Source organism: Nomascus leucogenys, chromosome 2, assembly GCF_006542625.1.
Source record: "Nomascus leucogenys isolate Asia chromosome 2, Asia_NLE_v1, whole genome shotgun sequence".
Taxonomy (NCBI): Eukaryota; Metazoa; Chordata; class Mammalia; order Primates; family Hylobatidae; genus Nomascus; species Nomascus leucogenys.
The window spans coordinates 127050427-127066491 of record NC_044382.1 but is presented as its reverse complement, the minus strand read 5'-3'; the positions used below and the strand labels follow the sequence as shown (position 1 = coordinate 127066491).

At 41.1% G+C, this 16065-nt stretch overlaps 1 non-coding gene across 1 annotated transcript; it reads left to right on the top strand.

Annotated features, from left to right (window-relative positions):
• The first annotated feature begins 547 nt into the window (after nt 1-547).
• LOC115832021 lies at nt 548-652 on the top strand. The gene has a single exon (XR_004027494.1). It is a non-coding gene; the product is annotated as a small nucleolar RNA U13 (small nucleolar RNA).
• The last annotated feature ends 15413 nt before the right edge of the window (nt 653-16065 follow it).

Here is a 16065-nt window from a genome sequence, read left to right as displayed (position 1 = left end):
GTCTCAAAACAAACAAAAAACCCTCAAAAAAAAGTCTCCAAATAGGCCGGGCACAATGGCTCACGCTTGTAATCCCAGCACTTTGGGAAGTCGAGGTGGGGGGGGGGGGATCACCTCAGGTTGGGAGTTCGAGACCAACCTGGCTAATATGGTGAAACCCAGTTTCTACTAAAAATTTAAAAATTAGCCTGGCGTGGTGGCACGTGCCTGTAATCCCAGCTACTCGGGATGCTGAGGCGAGAGAATCACTTGAACCTGGGAGACGGAGGTTGCAGTGAGCCAAGATCCCGCCATTGCACTCCAGCTTGGGCAACAAGAGAGAAACTCAAAAAAAAAAAAAGAAAAGAAAGAAACTCCCCAAATAAAACAAGTGGTTTTTAGAATTTTACTAAATTTATTTTTTATATGCTTTTGTTGTAGTATAAAGACTTCAAACTATAATAATACTTGGGTGGGACGAGTACTAGTAAATTTATTTCCTTTTATTTTTACTACGTTTTTTGCAATGTACATTTGATTTGTCTTACAACAAAAAGCTACTTACGAGATACTTTTGTAGTTCATAAGTGTGATGATTGTGTGTTCACACTTGTGTGAGATGTCCCTCCCTCAAACCTTGCTGTGCCATCATCTGCACATTACCCATCTGATGTGGGAAAAAAAAAACAAAAAACCTGAAACTTATAACAAAAACGAATTTCATTATGTATTCTAGGCTTTTCATAAGATAAGGGACAAAATTTGTCTTTTTTAAAAATATATTTATTTTTTGAGGTCTAACATACCTACAGTTTGACTTGTCTTTTATTATTTCAAATTATACTTCAAGTGGTTTTTAATTTTATATTTTAGACCCAGAGCCAGGATTGTTGTACTTGTGTGGGTCCCACATAAATTCTGTGGCTGGCCCATAATTTAACATGTTTACTCATTCTATTTTGCCCAGTTGTTAGTTTTGAAGAGCATTCCACGTATTAGAATAAAACTGAGCAACAAGAGGCCGGGCGCGGTGGCTCACGCCTGTAATCCCAGCACTTTGGGAGGCCGAGGCGGGCGGATCATGAGGTCAGGAGATCAAGACCATCCGGGCTAACACAGTGAAACCCCGTCTCTACAGAAAATACAGAAAAAAAATTAGCCAAGCGTGGTGGCGGGCACCTATAGTCCCAGATACTTGGGAGGCTGAGGCAGGAGAATGGCATGAACCCAGGAGGCGTAGCTTGTAGTGAGCAGAGTTTGCGCCACTGCACTCCAGCCTGGGCAACAGAGCGAGACTCCATCTCAGAAAAAAAAAAAAAAAAAAAACTTCCCTTTGCCTCCAACATGCTGCTCCTCATAGATCATCTCCTAATGTCATAAAATTCCCCTAATAAGGTTCTGTCGAATCCTAAATCTATTCCTGGTTTATTGTGCAACTTTGACGTGACTCTGACCTTATGGGAAGATTAATAAGGTGGAGGAGGTGAAAGTAAATTTTAGGTTGTTTGCCCCTCATCCTCCCCTTCCTGTTTCCTTACTGTGGGTCTAGAAGGCAGCACTGCAGGCCTCCATTCCACTTGCTCAAAGTCTCCACCTTCCTTCTACCCAAGGCTCACAAATCCACCTGCTAATCCAAGAAATCCAGGAGAAGGGCCTGGTGCGGTAATTAACTCCTGCAATCCCAGTGCTTTGGGAGGCTGAGGCAGGAAGATCCCTGAACTCAGGAGTTCCAGGTTGCAGTGAACTATGATCACACCACTGTACTCTAACCTGGGCAATAGACCTTGTCTTAAAAAAAAAAAAAAAAAATCCTGGATAATTATTGAGTCTAATTATCCCCTCAACTACAATTGAATTATATCATTCCATCCTTTGAATGCTCACTGACTGTGTGCTTCAGTGGTTTTCTTTTTTAGTTTCTAAAAAAAATGAGAGAAAGGATGGCTCTACAAAAAAAAAAAAAAAAAAAAAAAAAAAAAGTCTTGCTGTATGCAGCGCCAGTAGTCCAGTTACCCAAGAGGCTAAGGCAGGAGAATCAGTTGAGAGTCCAGGAGTTCAAGTCCAGTCTAGGTAAAATAGTGAGATCACGTCTCTAAAAACCGAATAAAAAATTAAAAATTAAATAAAGGAAGTCTTTTCTTGTATAGTTTGCATTATTACTGGCAGCAAGATCTCTTACATAACCGAAGTGCTATGTGGTTTCTGAGACTGGCAGGCCAGAGATAAGTTTCGGTTTTCAATACTAGTCTTCAAGAGGAGGGGGAATTTTTTGTTTTTTGGGGGGGACAGAGTCTTGCTGTGTCACCCAGGCTGGAGAGCAGTGGCGCGATCTCTAGAGGAGGGGGAATTTTATAAGAGTCAGTGGGTGGTGATAGTGTAAAGAAACCCAAGCAGGCCAGATTCTGAGATTCTTGGAAAGAAAAGGAGTATATAGGAAGCTAGCTCAAATTGAGAAATAATCATGCCTCTTGCCCACTCTTGATTTCTTGAAATCCTTGTCATTACCCTCCTCCCCCACCCCAAATAGACCAATCTAAATCCCTATTCCTGGCCGGGGGCGGTGGCTCATGCCTGTAATCCCAGAATTTTGGGAGGCTGAGGCAGGTGGATCGCGAGGTCAGGAGTTTGAGACCAGCCTGGCCAACATAGTGAAACCCTATCTCTGCTAAAAATACAAAAAAATTAGACAGGAGTGCTGGCAGGCGCCTATAATTCCAGCTATTCTGGAGGCTGAGGCAGGAGAATCGCTTGAAGCTGTGAGGTGGAGGTTACAGTGAGCCGAGATCGCACCATTGCATCCAGCCTGGGTAACAAGAGTGAAACTCCGTCTCATAAACAAACAAACGAACAAAAAATTATCAGGGTGTGGTGGCACGTGCCTGTAGTCCCAGCTACTCGGGAGGCTAAGTCAGGAGAATTGCTTGAACCTGGGAGGTGGAGGTTGCAGTGAGCCGATATCGGTCCACTGCACTCCAGCTTGAGACTTTGTCTCAAAAAAAAAAAAAAAAAATCCCTATTCTCCCAGGGCCTCTGTCACTAAATCCACCTATAGGGGCTTCAGTCCCCACTGCCAACACCTATAAATGAGGGCAGTTAGCAGTAAGGGAAATTCTTAGTCTCATAACTAAGCCTAAATCAAGGGGAGTGTGTTACTTGAATTTCACAAGCATTCTAACCTCATTATCTCATAAAAATAATATGAGGGTCCCTCGGCTGGGCGCAGTGGCTCACGCTTGTAATCCCAGCACTTTGGGAGGCCAAGGAGGGCGGATCACGAGGTCAGGAGATCATGACCATCCTGGCTAACACGGTGAAACCCCATCTCTACTAAAAAAAAAAAAAAAAAAAAAAAAATACAAAAAAGTTAGCTGGGCGTGGTGGCAGGCGCCTGTAGTCCCAGCTACTCGGGAGGCTGAGGCAGGAGAATGGCGTGAATCCAGGAGGCGGAGCTTGCAGTGAGCGGAGATCGTGCCACTGCACTCCAGTCTGGGCGACTGAGCGAGGCTCTGTCTCAAAAAAAAAAAAAAAAATAATAATAATAATAATATGAGGGTCCCTCTTCTGCCTGAGGGAAGTGGAAATAGCTGCTAGAGAGTGACAAAGAAAGAAGAATTATATACACGTGCACACACACAAACACACACTTTTTTTTTTTTTCTTGAGACAGAATCTCACTCTGTCACCCAGGCTGGAGTGGAGTGGCACCATCACGATCCACTGCAGCCTTGACCTCCTAGCAGGCTCAGGTGATCCTTCCGCCTCAGCCTCCCAAGTAGCTGGGACCACAGGTACATGCCACCACGCCCAGCAAATTTTTGTATTTTTTGTAGTGATGGGGTTTTGGCATGTTGCCCAGGCTGGTCTGGAACTCCTGGGCTCAAGTGATCCACCCACCTCGGCCTCCCAAAGTGCTGGGATTTATAGGTGCGAGCCACCATGCCTGGTCACACACACTTTTTATATGAGGAATGTAAGCCCTTTTAAAATATCAGGCCCAGAAAGGCATTAAAATGAGACAGCATTCATATCCTATCTCTCTCCTTGAACTATGTAATCTCTTGAAACTGCTTTCGCGGCTGGGCGCAGTGCCTCACGCCTGTAATCCTAACACTTTGGGAGGCCAAGGTGGGTGGATCGCCTGAGATCAGGAGCTCAAGACCAGCCTGGCCAACATGATGAAACCTGTCTCTACTAAAAATACAAAAATTAGCCAGGCGCAGTGGCGGCCGCCTATGATCCCAGCTACTGGGGAGGCTGACAGGAGAATCGCTTGAACCTGCTGGAGATTGTGGTGAGCCAAGATGGCACCACTGCACTCCAGCCTGGGCGACAGAGTGAGACTCCGTCTCAAAAAAAAAAGAGAAACTACTAGCTATATTAGCTGTTGCTACAAGTAACTATAAATTAATCTAACAATGCCACATTCTGGACAGTATAACCCACACACTGTAGCTCAACAATGTATAGCCAATCACTAATCAATGTTATTTCTGTGAACTGATGAGAATTCCTGACAAACAACTTTGTATAAGCCCACTCTTTGTCCCCTTTTTGCCGTCAAAAATCTGCTTGTAGCAAAGGTCTGAACGAAGCACTTCCCAAGACAATTTGGAAGTGTGTCCCAGGCAGCTGTTCTCTACTTTGGCCCAAATAAACTCTATATTAATTCTGGGGCTCAGCTTCTTTTCTTTTAGTTTGACAACAGAGATGAATAAAAAGAGAAATGAACAACTGCAACCTGGGCTACCTCTCGTTAGCAAACACATAGGCTCCAGGGTCCTACACTGAATTAAGGGAATGGTCCAAATTCCAGTAGTAATTCCCACGTGAAGAGGATTATGAGTCTGGCAAGTATCAGAAAGTGCATTAGAAGTAGATTACATAAATCCTACACATTTCACAAAGTGGGACATGGGAACCAAGTCTAGCAGTATAGACACCAGTTAGCAGTATAGACACCAGTTAGATACCATGGGCAAATTAAAAAGAAATATCAATTATGTAATCATTGTAATCATTAACATTAAGTGAATATTTAGTAAAGTACTATTCTAAGCATTCTGTATTGACTCATTTAATTCTCATGTCAACCTGAAAGATACATACTATTATTCCCTCCTCCCCCATTATTTTCCCCTATTATTTTCTTCCTTGTGCAAGTAAGGAAACTGAGACAGAGTAAATTTGCTAGCCCAAGTCACATAGTAAGGGGTAGAGGCAGAAGTTCTTAACTGTTATGCTATACTGCCTCTATACAGGAGAAAAAAAGAAAGGGAAGGAGGAGGGTTAAAAACGAAAAAAATCTAGCATGCAAAATCCAGAAGCAAACAAAGCATAGCCCTCCCAAAAGAAGAAAATTTCCTCTGGTAGCTTTGCATGATACTGTAATAACACAAATTCAATTAAACAAAACCTCAGAGATGAGATGATAAAATAATAAAATGAGAAGAAAAGGAAGATTTCAGAACTAAAAAAAAAATGGCATAATTTTACAACATTAATAAATTAGAGCAAGAAATACACAGGCATGGCTGAAAATCAAACCTCTTCCTTTCTTTACCTTTATCTCTATCTTTAAGATGGGATCTCACTATGTTGCCTAGGCTGGTCTGAAACTCCTGGGCTCAAGTGATCCTCCTATTTCAGCCTCCCAAGTAGCTGGGACTACAGGCGTGTACCACTGTGCCAGGGTGAAAATAAAATTTCTGGTGTAAAAGGAAAACTTACGATAATTGTAAAACTACAAAGATAACTAATATGATAGCAAATGAAGAAGATAAAATAAATATGAAGAACAATAATAAATATATAAATTGTGAGTTTAAAAATTAGTATTATCTGTCTTACAAATGGAAAGTGGGAGTGTAATTCTTGGAAAGAAGAGAATTACTTTAAAATGATGGAATATATTTACTTATTTTAATTTTTTTAAAAATGTATATGTAAATATGTTCATTATCGAAAAATCTGAAAATACAGAAGAAAAAAAGCAGGTAAAATTCATTTAAATCTTGGGCATGGTGACTCACAATTGTAATCCTAGTACTTTAGGAGGCCAAGGCAGGAGGATCACTTGAGGCCAGGAGTTCCAGACCAGCTTGGGCAATATAGTGAGACCTCATCTTCAAGCTTGTGTTCCTTAAAATGAAATATTTTGACCAAGCACAGTGGCCCATGCCTATAATCCCAGCAATTTGGGAGGGCAAGGCAGGATAGCTTGAGGCTAGGAGTTCAAGACCAGCCTGGGCAACATGGAGAGAGACCTCATCTCTATTTTTAAAAAAGCTTTTATACACATTTTTTTACCAAAAAATAAAAATGGGATTATAGCTTACAGACATTTTACAATCTTTTTTAAAATGCAACAATTTGTTGTGAACATCTTTGCCTATAAATAAATACACTTCTCTAGCATCATTTTTAATGACAAAATAGTAATCCATTTCGTGTATATAACACACTCTATGCAACTAGTCTCCAACGGGTATGCATATTTTCACAATTTTTTTCTTTTCTTTTTTTGAGACAGGATCTGTGTCGCTTAGAGTGGAGAGCACTGCTGCTATCAGAGCTCCCTGTAGCCTTGAACTCCTGGGCCCCCTAAAGTGCTGGGATTACAGGCATGAGACACTGGGCTTGACCCCACTGTTACAATTTTTGATGAATATTTTCAAATTACCTTTCAGAAAGGTATTTAGCAGTTAATCTATTTTGGTTGTCCACCACTCTACACTGTTCTCCATCTCCACTACCACCTCCTACTCATAGCAACCCCTCCCACTCAAACCACAAGGAAAGACACATGACCAATAATAAAAATGCTCGGTAAGATTTATGCAATATATTCTGCTTGCCAGGGATTGTTCTGTGTATTTCTACACAGAATGTAATCTTTACAGTGTAATCCCTAGATTACAGATAAGGAAACAAAAACAGTAAAGTTCAGTAATTTCCCAAGGTCACACAGCTAGCTGGGATTTAAGTCCATTATGTCCGGCAACACAGACCACATGCCCTTTCCCACTCAGGTCTATATTGCCTCACCTCTGTTTCCCTGGCTACTGTAATTGACTCAGGGATGAACCCCACCTGGGTCAATCAGAATCTTTCTCCAGGATTTTCTACTGCATCTAGCAGGGAACTCTTGCATTTTTGAAGTAATTAAACATTGTCCCTGAACATAAATGACCCCTGAGTGTTTTAGCAACAATGAAGAAAGAAAACTAGAGCTGAACTCCATTTTTGATATTTACTACAGGGAGTAAAGGGAAGCCATGACAACCTCACTTGAACCCTTGGTCCAGTCCTGTTTAATGTCCATCCTACCCAATTATGTGAGCACAAAATCCTCCCCACCTACTTTACATACATACATACATATATTTTTTTTCTCTTAAGTTGGCTTGAATTCCATTTCTGTCACTTTGGATCACAAGACTAATACATGATAACTTAAATTCCCACCAACATGAGAGTTCCAGTTTTCCTGCATCTTTAGAAAGTATTAAGCATGTGAATTAACAGAGAGAAGAACACCAGAGATTAGAGAAAAGCAAGAATATGATTCCTGAAAGGTGCTTAATACATAACTTGACAAAACTAACTTTAATTGCCAGCAATAGGATCTTTAAACTTTTTTTTTTTTTTTTTTTTTGAGACAGATTCTTGCTCTGTTGCCCAGGCTGGAGTGCGGTGGCACCATCTCGGCTCACCGCAAGCTCCGCCTTCCAGGTTCACGCCATTCTCCTGCCTAAGCCTCCCAAGTAGCTGGGACTACAGGCGCCCGCCACAACACCCGGCTAGTATTTTGTATTTTTAGTAGAGACGGGTTTCACCGTGTTAGCCAGGATGGTCTTGATCTCCTGACCTCGTGATCCGCCCGCCTCGGCCTCCCAAAGTGCTGGGATTACAGGCATGAGCCACCGCGCCCGGCCGGAAGAGGATTTTTAAAAACAAAAGTATAGACACAAGGTGAAAATTCTACAGAAAAATATGTAACAGAGTTCTGAATGAATAGAAGAAAGCGGAGTTGAGGAATGGGTGAATTGCTTAATCTTTCACCTGCTGAGTTTTCATTCCCTGTACAGCAGAAGGAAAAAAAAAGAGAGAACTTTCTTAGGAAAGAAATTCAGTAAGCAGCTTTCTGAAAACACTCATTTCTGTCACTGAAATTGCTAGAAATGCAAATATCCACAATACCTTTCCCTGTATTCTAGAAGAACACTTCCACACTCTCTGTGCAGAGGCTTTTGATTATAGTTCCTGGATTTAAAGCATCCAAAGAGAGAAAGCTCCAGGTTTGCACATACTGCTTTAATTAAACAATAATTTTTAGTAAGTAGAGTCTTTTGCTCTCTAAATCTAAAGAACTAAAGGTAGATAAAAGAAACACATCTTTTGCTATAAGTGAAAAAGTAATTTTTGCTCTACTGTATATATTTCTGGGGAGAAAAAAATCTCACCCTCAAGCTTGTGTTCTTTAAAATGAAATATTTTGACCAAGCACAGTGGCGCATGCCTATAATCCCAGCAATTTGGAAGGGCAAGGCAGGATAGCTTGAGGCCAGGAGTTCAAGACCAGCCTGGGCAACATAGAGAGAGACCTCATCTCTATTTTTAAAAAATGAAATGTTAAAATATATAATGGTATTTTTTCATGTTTCTAATTTTTTATTATAGATAATGCAGTCTCGTGTCTGACATATTACATTTGTTTGCTTAATATTTTTTCTAGAAAAGTTTTTGTCCTGGAAAAAAAGAGGGAAAACATTTTGAAGATTTCTTTTCGAAAAGTAATGGAAGCTGGGTGCGGTGGCTCATACCTGTAAATCCCAGCACTTTGGGAGGCCAAGGTGGGTGGATCACCTGAGGTCCGGAGTTTGAGACCAGCCTAGCCAACATGGTGAAACCCTGTCTCTACTAAAAATACAAAAATTAGCAGGGCATGGTGCAGGCATCTATAATCCCGGTTACTTGGGAGGCTGAGGCAGGAGAATCGCTTGAATCCGGGAGGCAGAGGTTGCAGTGAGCCAAGATCGCGCCATTCCACTCCAGCCTGGGCAACAAGGCTGAAACTCCGTCTCAAAAAAAAAAAAAAAAAAGAGAAAAGAAAAGTAGTAGTGGAAACTAGCCATTAATTAGCAGGGTTGGATGACTAAGGAAATGGTATTTTACTAATGTAGTAAGATAGGGAGAAAATAGTAGGATAAGCCATTTTGGGTAGGTAAGGCTAAGACTAATTTTAGCATTAGAATTTGAAGTAATCATGGGGCATCTATTACAGAAGATAGTTGGACAGGTGGGATTGGGGCTCAGGAATGCTGTCAGAGCAGGTAATACAAAACCAAGAGCTATCTTTTGTCAAGAGTTTAGCCTCAGGAATGGAGGAGATTTCCAAGGTCGAAGGTGAAGAAAGTGGAGTAGAGAACTAAGAACTAAAGCTTAGTGACTACCCAATATTAGTAGTCAAGGGGTCAACTCTTCTAATGTAGTCAGGTGGATAGGAGGGGCATTGAGTAATAATGGTTTTAGGAAGTGCCTGGGGGGGAAAAAGGTTGCTGCTCAGAGAGTAAAAAGAATTGATGTCTATGAGAACATCAGATTTAGGATTTTAGAAAGTCAGTGACTGTCAGAAATGTACTTTGGTAAAGTGGAGGTTATCAATGTTAGATTAGATGATGAAGACATAAGGAGACCGTCACTGTGTAAATTGTCTTTGCCCTCTTACTTACTTTTTGTCCTTTTCTCAAGCGGGGTCCTGAAATAGGAAATCTATGAAGAAAATGACAAGACTCTGAGGAATTAGCTTGCCATGAGGGACTCAATCGGAGACTTGAATCTGACCTGGAGTCTGAGAACTCTTGAATAGATGAAGACAGTATCTTTGTTTTTCTTTCCTTCAATCTTTCTTTTTAAATATATTTGTTTGGTTGTTTTTTAGGGACTAAGAAGTTTTTAAATTGCCCTGATATCTACAAGGCTCTCACAGGGAAAGGTGCTGACTGGAGAATACCTACACTACAATAGATAAAAAGGCAGTGGCTTCCTAGGCTGCAGAGAACAAGTCCTTTCTAGCAGTGGCTCAGGACCACTGTTTTGAAAAGTCTAATTAGTTTGCTTCTCTGACCTTGATTGCTAGCTTTAAAAGAAGCTTTAAAGCCTGCTCAGTCTCCTAAACTTGCCAAGCCCTGCTGCCTGGGTCTAGTCAGCAATCTTGCCCTGCCGAGACCTCTTACTGTCTGACCACAGGGCTTAGCTAACCCCATTTGTGTCACACCCCACTGCCATGCCTCCTTTGGAAAGGCCTATCTAAGAAGTAGCTCCTTATATAAATGGAGGGACATTAAAGACTCTTGGAGTAAACACCCAGGAGATAAGGAATCAAGGATGGAGGGATTGGTCTTGGACATGGTAAATGTAGAGATAGAGAGTACCTAGTCAGAAAGGTTAAACTTGATAGTCTTCATTCTACAAAGTAGGATGCAAATTCTTTTCAAAGAGGAACTGTGAATTGTATAGTATGTGAATTATCTTTCAATAAAGCTATTTTTAAAAAGCAGAGAATGTAAGAGATGGAATAGAATTAGGGAAGTATTGGGTTTAAAAGTCACATTCGTATTACGATGGCAATTCCTGGTTATGGATCTCTTTCATGATGTTTCTATACAGAGTGAATGTAGTAGTCTGTATGTTTCTCTCTTCCTTTTTAATTGAAATATTAGATTGCTCCAAAGGTTTCCATAGAACCTGTTCAACTTTCTAGCAGTCATTCCAGAAAAGGAACAAATGAAGCATAACCATATGTTTACTAATCAACAAATGCAAACATCATGGCTATACTAAATATTCTAATGCATAAATAATATTTATATTATATGTGTTAGGCTGTACATAACAGACTAGGCAACTAGCAGTGGCTTAAATAAAAAATATTTGTTATTAAATATATATTATTATAATATGTTGTTATTAAATATATATTTTATAAATGTTTATTATTAGGCTGTGGCAAGTGCCTGTATTCCCAGCTATGTATGCCAGAGGAGGCTGAGGCAGGAGGATCCCTTGAGCCCAGGACAGGAGTTTGTGACCAGCCTGGGCAACATAGCAAGACCCCATCTCTGAAAAATAAAAATAAAGACATACGATTGAGTCATACAACAAAGATAGTTCCAGAACTGTTCAGCAGCAAAGTGTAGGCTTTCGCTTGATGGGCACACATTGGCTATAGAAGCACCAAATGTTTTGTTCTCACCACACAACATAAAGAAAAGCAGGAAGGTGGGGAAGGAAAAAGGCGTGCCTCTCACTTTCTACTTTTCTTTTATCAGGAAGAAAAATCTTTCTAGGAAGCTACTAAGCAAACTTCCTATTATACATCAATGGCCAGAAGTGGGCCACATTGCAAACCCCTAGTTTCAAGGGTGGCTGGTGAAGTGAAAAATTAGGTTTTTTAGCCTTAGAAAAAGAAGTGCATGAAAGGAGGGGCTGGAAATGGCTGTTGGGTAGGCAACCAAACTGTCTGCTGTATTATTCATTGGGAAAAAGGATAATAAAACCAAGAAATATTTGCTTGAGGAACGTCAGATATGAACAGATTTCATTTAAACTCACAAAGCTCAGAAGCTGAGAACAAAGATTTGAGATTTGAGTAACGCACTTGAATAGCAAGCAAAACTTCAAAAACCAAAACATGAACCTGGTTATGAAAATAAATCTGATTAAGGTAGCTCTACTGAGTTTGGGAGGACTGCAGATTTTTTGTAGTAGTGGCTAACTCTTCCTGGAATTCTCCCAGATGCTCAGGAAGCCAAGAGCCTGGGTATCTGCATCTGAAACAAATTAGCCTGGGATGTGTCTTTTTGGTTTTTTTTTTTGGAGACGGAGTCTCACCCTGTCACCCAGGCTGGAGTGTAGTGGTGCAATCTTGGCTCGCTGCAACCTCCGCCTCCCTGGTTCAAGCAATTCTCCTGCTTCCACCTCCCGAGTAGCTGAGATTACAGGCATGTGCCACCACGCCTGGCTAATTTTGTATTTTCAGTAGAGACAGGGTTTCTCCATGTTGGTCAGGCTAGTCTCGAACTCCCGACCTCAGGTGATCTGCCCGCCTCGGCCTCCCAAAGTGCTGGGATTACAGTCGTGAGCCACCGTACCCAGCCTCATTCCCCGTCTTAATCTGCCTTTTGTCAGTTTAATTGAAGGGCTCTAAAACTATGCTATCAGGGATAATTTCTATAGATCATTACTAGGGATAATTTCTATAGATCATTACTAGAGATCATTACTAATTTATATAGATCACTAATATGCTATCAGGGATAATTTCTATAGATCATTTCTGGAAATCATTAATATAGAAATGATCATTTCTATAGGTCATTACTAGAGATCATTACTATAGATCATTACTAATCGAAAGGCCCTAAAACTATGCTACCAGGGATAATTTCTATAGATCATTACTAATTTCTATGGATCATTGCTATGCTATCAGGGATAATTTCTATAGATCACTACTAGAGAAGCTTCTCTGTACATGTGGAGCAAAAGTAAAAACAAAAACAAAAAAAAAAAAAAGGAAGGTCCCCATTGATTTCCCTAAGAGGATAGAGGAAAAGTTTTTGTCCTCCTCAGCAAGCTTGTCATTTTTCACAAGTGGTGCTACTGGCATTTTGGTGGGACAGTTCACTGTGTGGGGACTAGTCCATAACCAGTAGTATACACACATTCCACTTCCCCACTGTCCCCCATCTTACAATATGTCACCAAAATTGCTCCACACATATCCTAAGTAAGATTGCCAGGTAAAATACAGGAAGCCCAGTCAAATTTGAATTTCAGATTATTTCAGAATAATTTTTTTTTTTTGAGACGGAGTCTTGCTCCGTCACCCAGGATGGAGTGTAGTGGTGAGATCTCAACTCACTGCAACCTCTGCCTCCCAGGTTCAAACAATTCTCCTGCTTTAGCATCCTGAGTAGCTGGGACTAGAGGTGCATGCCACCACACCAAGCTAATTTTCGTATTTTCAGCAGAGACAAGGTTTTGCCATGTTGGCCAGGCCAGTCTCAAAACTCCTGATCTTAGGCGATCGGCCCACCCTGGCTTCCGAAGTGCTGGGATTACAAGACGTGAGCCACCATGCCCCGCCCAGAATAATTTTTTAAATAAGTTTTAAATATTGCATGGGATATACTTCTTACTAAAAATTAATTGTTGTTTGTCTGAAATTCAAATTTTTTTTTTTTTGAGACGGAGTCTCCCTCTGTCACCCAGGCTGGAGGGCATTGGAGTGATCGCCGCTCACTGCAACCTCTGCCTCCCAAGTTCAAGCAATTCTCCTGCCTCAGCCTCCCGAGTAGGTGGGACTACAGGCATGCGCCACCACAATGGCTAATTTTTGTATTTTTAGTAGAGACAGGGTTTCACCATGTTGGCCTCCCAAAGTGCTGGGATTATAAGTGTGAGTCACCATGCCCGGCCTCTGAAATTCGGATTTAACTGGGCCTCCTGTATTTTTAAAATATATTTTATTTTTTAGAGCAGTTTTAGGTGTACAGCAAAATTGAAAGGGAAAGTACAGAGATTTGCTGTAAATTTCCTTCTCCCACACAGGCACAGCCTCCCCAATATCAATATCCCCAACCAGAGTGGTACATTTATTACAACTGATGCTCTTGGATTCATCATTATCACCAGGAGACCATAGTTTACATTAGGGTTCACTCTTGGTGTTGTATTATACATTCCACGGGTTTGGACAAATGTATTGTAGACCAAAAATAAAATTCTAAGTTGCCCCAACCATCCAAATGGACTTCCTTCTCAGCCAGGGCACTCTTAAAATTTAACCTGAGACACTGGTTTAGGCCATCATGTGAAGTGGGGATTGGACATACCTCATTATACCTTTCTGGCATTAACAACACAGACCTTGAAGTCTAATAAGAAACATTTACAACTGATTCTCTCTAAAGCCTACTATTTGAAGGCTTCCTCTCCACAACCTCTTACCTTAACCAGACATTCTTTTCTGTTAATCCCAGGTCTTTATATAAACTCAACAAATTGTTAACCAGAATTTTTTTTTTTTTTTTGAGATGTAGTCTCGGTCTGTCACCCAGGCTGGGTGATACCACACACGGTTAATTTTGGTAATTTTAGTAGAGACAGGGTTTCACCATGTTGGACAGGCTGCTCTCGAACTCCTGACCTCAGGTGACCCGCCAGCCTCAGCCTCCCAAAGTACTGGGATTACAGGCGTGAGCCACTGCACCTGGCATCAACCAGAAAATTTTTAAATCTACGTGTAAGCTGGATCCCCTGCTTCAGGCTGTCCAGCCATTCTATAATGTATTTGATTAAAGTCTCATGTTTCCCCAAAATGTATAAAACCAAGCTGTGCCCCAACCACCTGGGGCATATGTTCTCAGGATCTCCTAAGGGCTATGCCATGGGCCATGGTCACTCATACTTGGCTTAGAATAAATCTCTTCAAATATGTTACATAGTTTGACTCTTTTCGTCGACAGTATAATGATAATATACCCACTGTTACAGCATCATGCAGGGTAATGTCACTGCCCTAAAAATCCTCTTTGCTCCAACTTGCTATATTTTCATATGTTAAATCTAACAACTCTAATCCTTAGGCTTCCTAGAGTGGTAACACCTCTTATGAGAACCAACTCCTCTCAGAAAGCCTTGCTCAACATTCTAGAGCTCAAAATGTTGCAATCATCCATTCATTCAGCAAATACTGATTTGCAACATTTTACTGTGTTTACTGGTTGGGCATATTGGTGCATGCCTGTAAATCCCAGCACTTTGGGAGGCCAAAACAGGAGGATCTTTTGAGCCCAAGAGTTTGAGACCAGCCTGAGCAACATAGAGAGACCCTGTCTCTATAAAAAATAAAAAATTAGCCAGGCATGGTGGCACATGTCTGTATTCCTAGCTACTTGGGTGGCTAAAGTGGGAGGATCACTTGAGCCTGGGAGGCTGTGGCAGCAGTGAGCCATGATCACGCCGCTGCACTCCAGCATGGGCAACAGAGTGAGACCCTGTCTCAGTAAATAAATAAATAAATGTTTAGTAAGCATCTTTTGCTTTGCTAGATGTTATAAAACACAGAAATAAATAAGAAATAATCCTTGATCTCCAGGGACTGTCGAAAGGTGGCTCCCCCAAATCACCTAATCAATCTGTTAATAAGACAAAGTTGTTTATTGCTTACTGTAGTGAGAGAGAACACTACTTTAACAGTCTTAATAGTGTCTCAGAGAAGGAAGAACAGAGTTGGGATATTTATTGAGATGTTGAAATTTGATTTAAGGCAAGCCTTTCAATTCCAGTGTGTGTGATGGTGTTGATTAGGATTAGATATAGATCATTACATGGATTAAATGGATTTATAGTTTAGAATTGGTAGACACAGCAAGGTAAGAATTTTGTGGTGAGGTTTGGGATGTAAGCTATTTGATAACTTCTATTAAAGAGTTGATGGTGCTCCCAGGAAATTCCACTGTTCGCTATTTTTTAAAATTAATTACTTAATTTAGAGACAGGGTCTCACTCTGTTACCCAGGCTGGAATGCAGTGGCATAATCTTGGCTCACTGCAGCCTCAACCTCCTGGGCTCAAGCAGTCTCCTGCCTCAGGCTCCTGAGTAGCTGGGACTACAGGCGCATGCCACCACACCTGGCTAATTTTTGAAACTTTTTCATAGAGGTGGGGGTCTTGCTAGGTTGCTCAGGCTGGTCTTGAACTGCTAGCCTCAAGCAATCCTCCTGCCTCACCCTCCCAAAATACTGGGATTACAGGTGTGAATCACCATGCCCAGCCCCTTGATATTTTAGATCATGAGTTTATATGTTTGCCTTTTCCTGGGAAAATCAACAATAGTCCTGGGCAATTACGCCTAGAATTTTATTGAGGTACAGTTCTACTTTTCACAATTCCTTAACCAAGAATTCAAAGAATGTAAGTTTCGCAGTGATTCTACCTATATTCAAAATGGAAGCCAGGTGTGGTGGTGCATGCCTGTAGTCCCAGCTACTCTGGAGGCTGAGGTAGGAAGATTGCTTG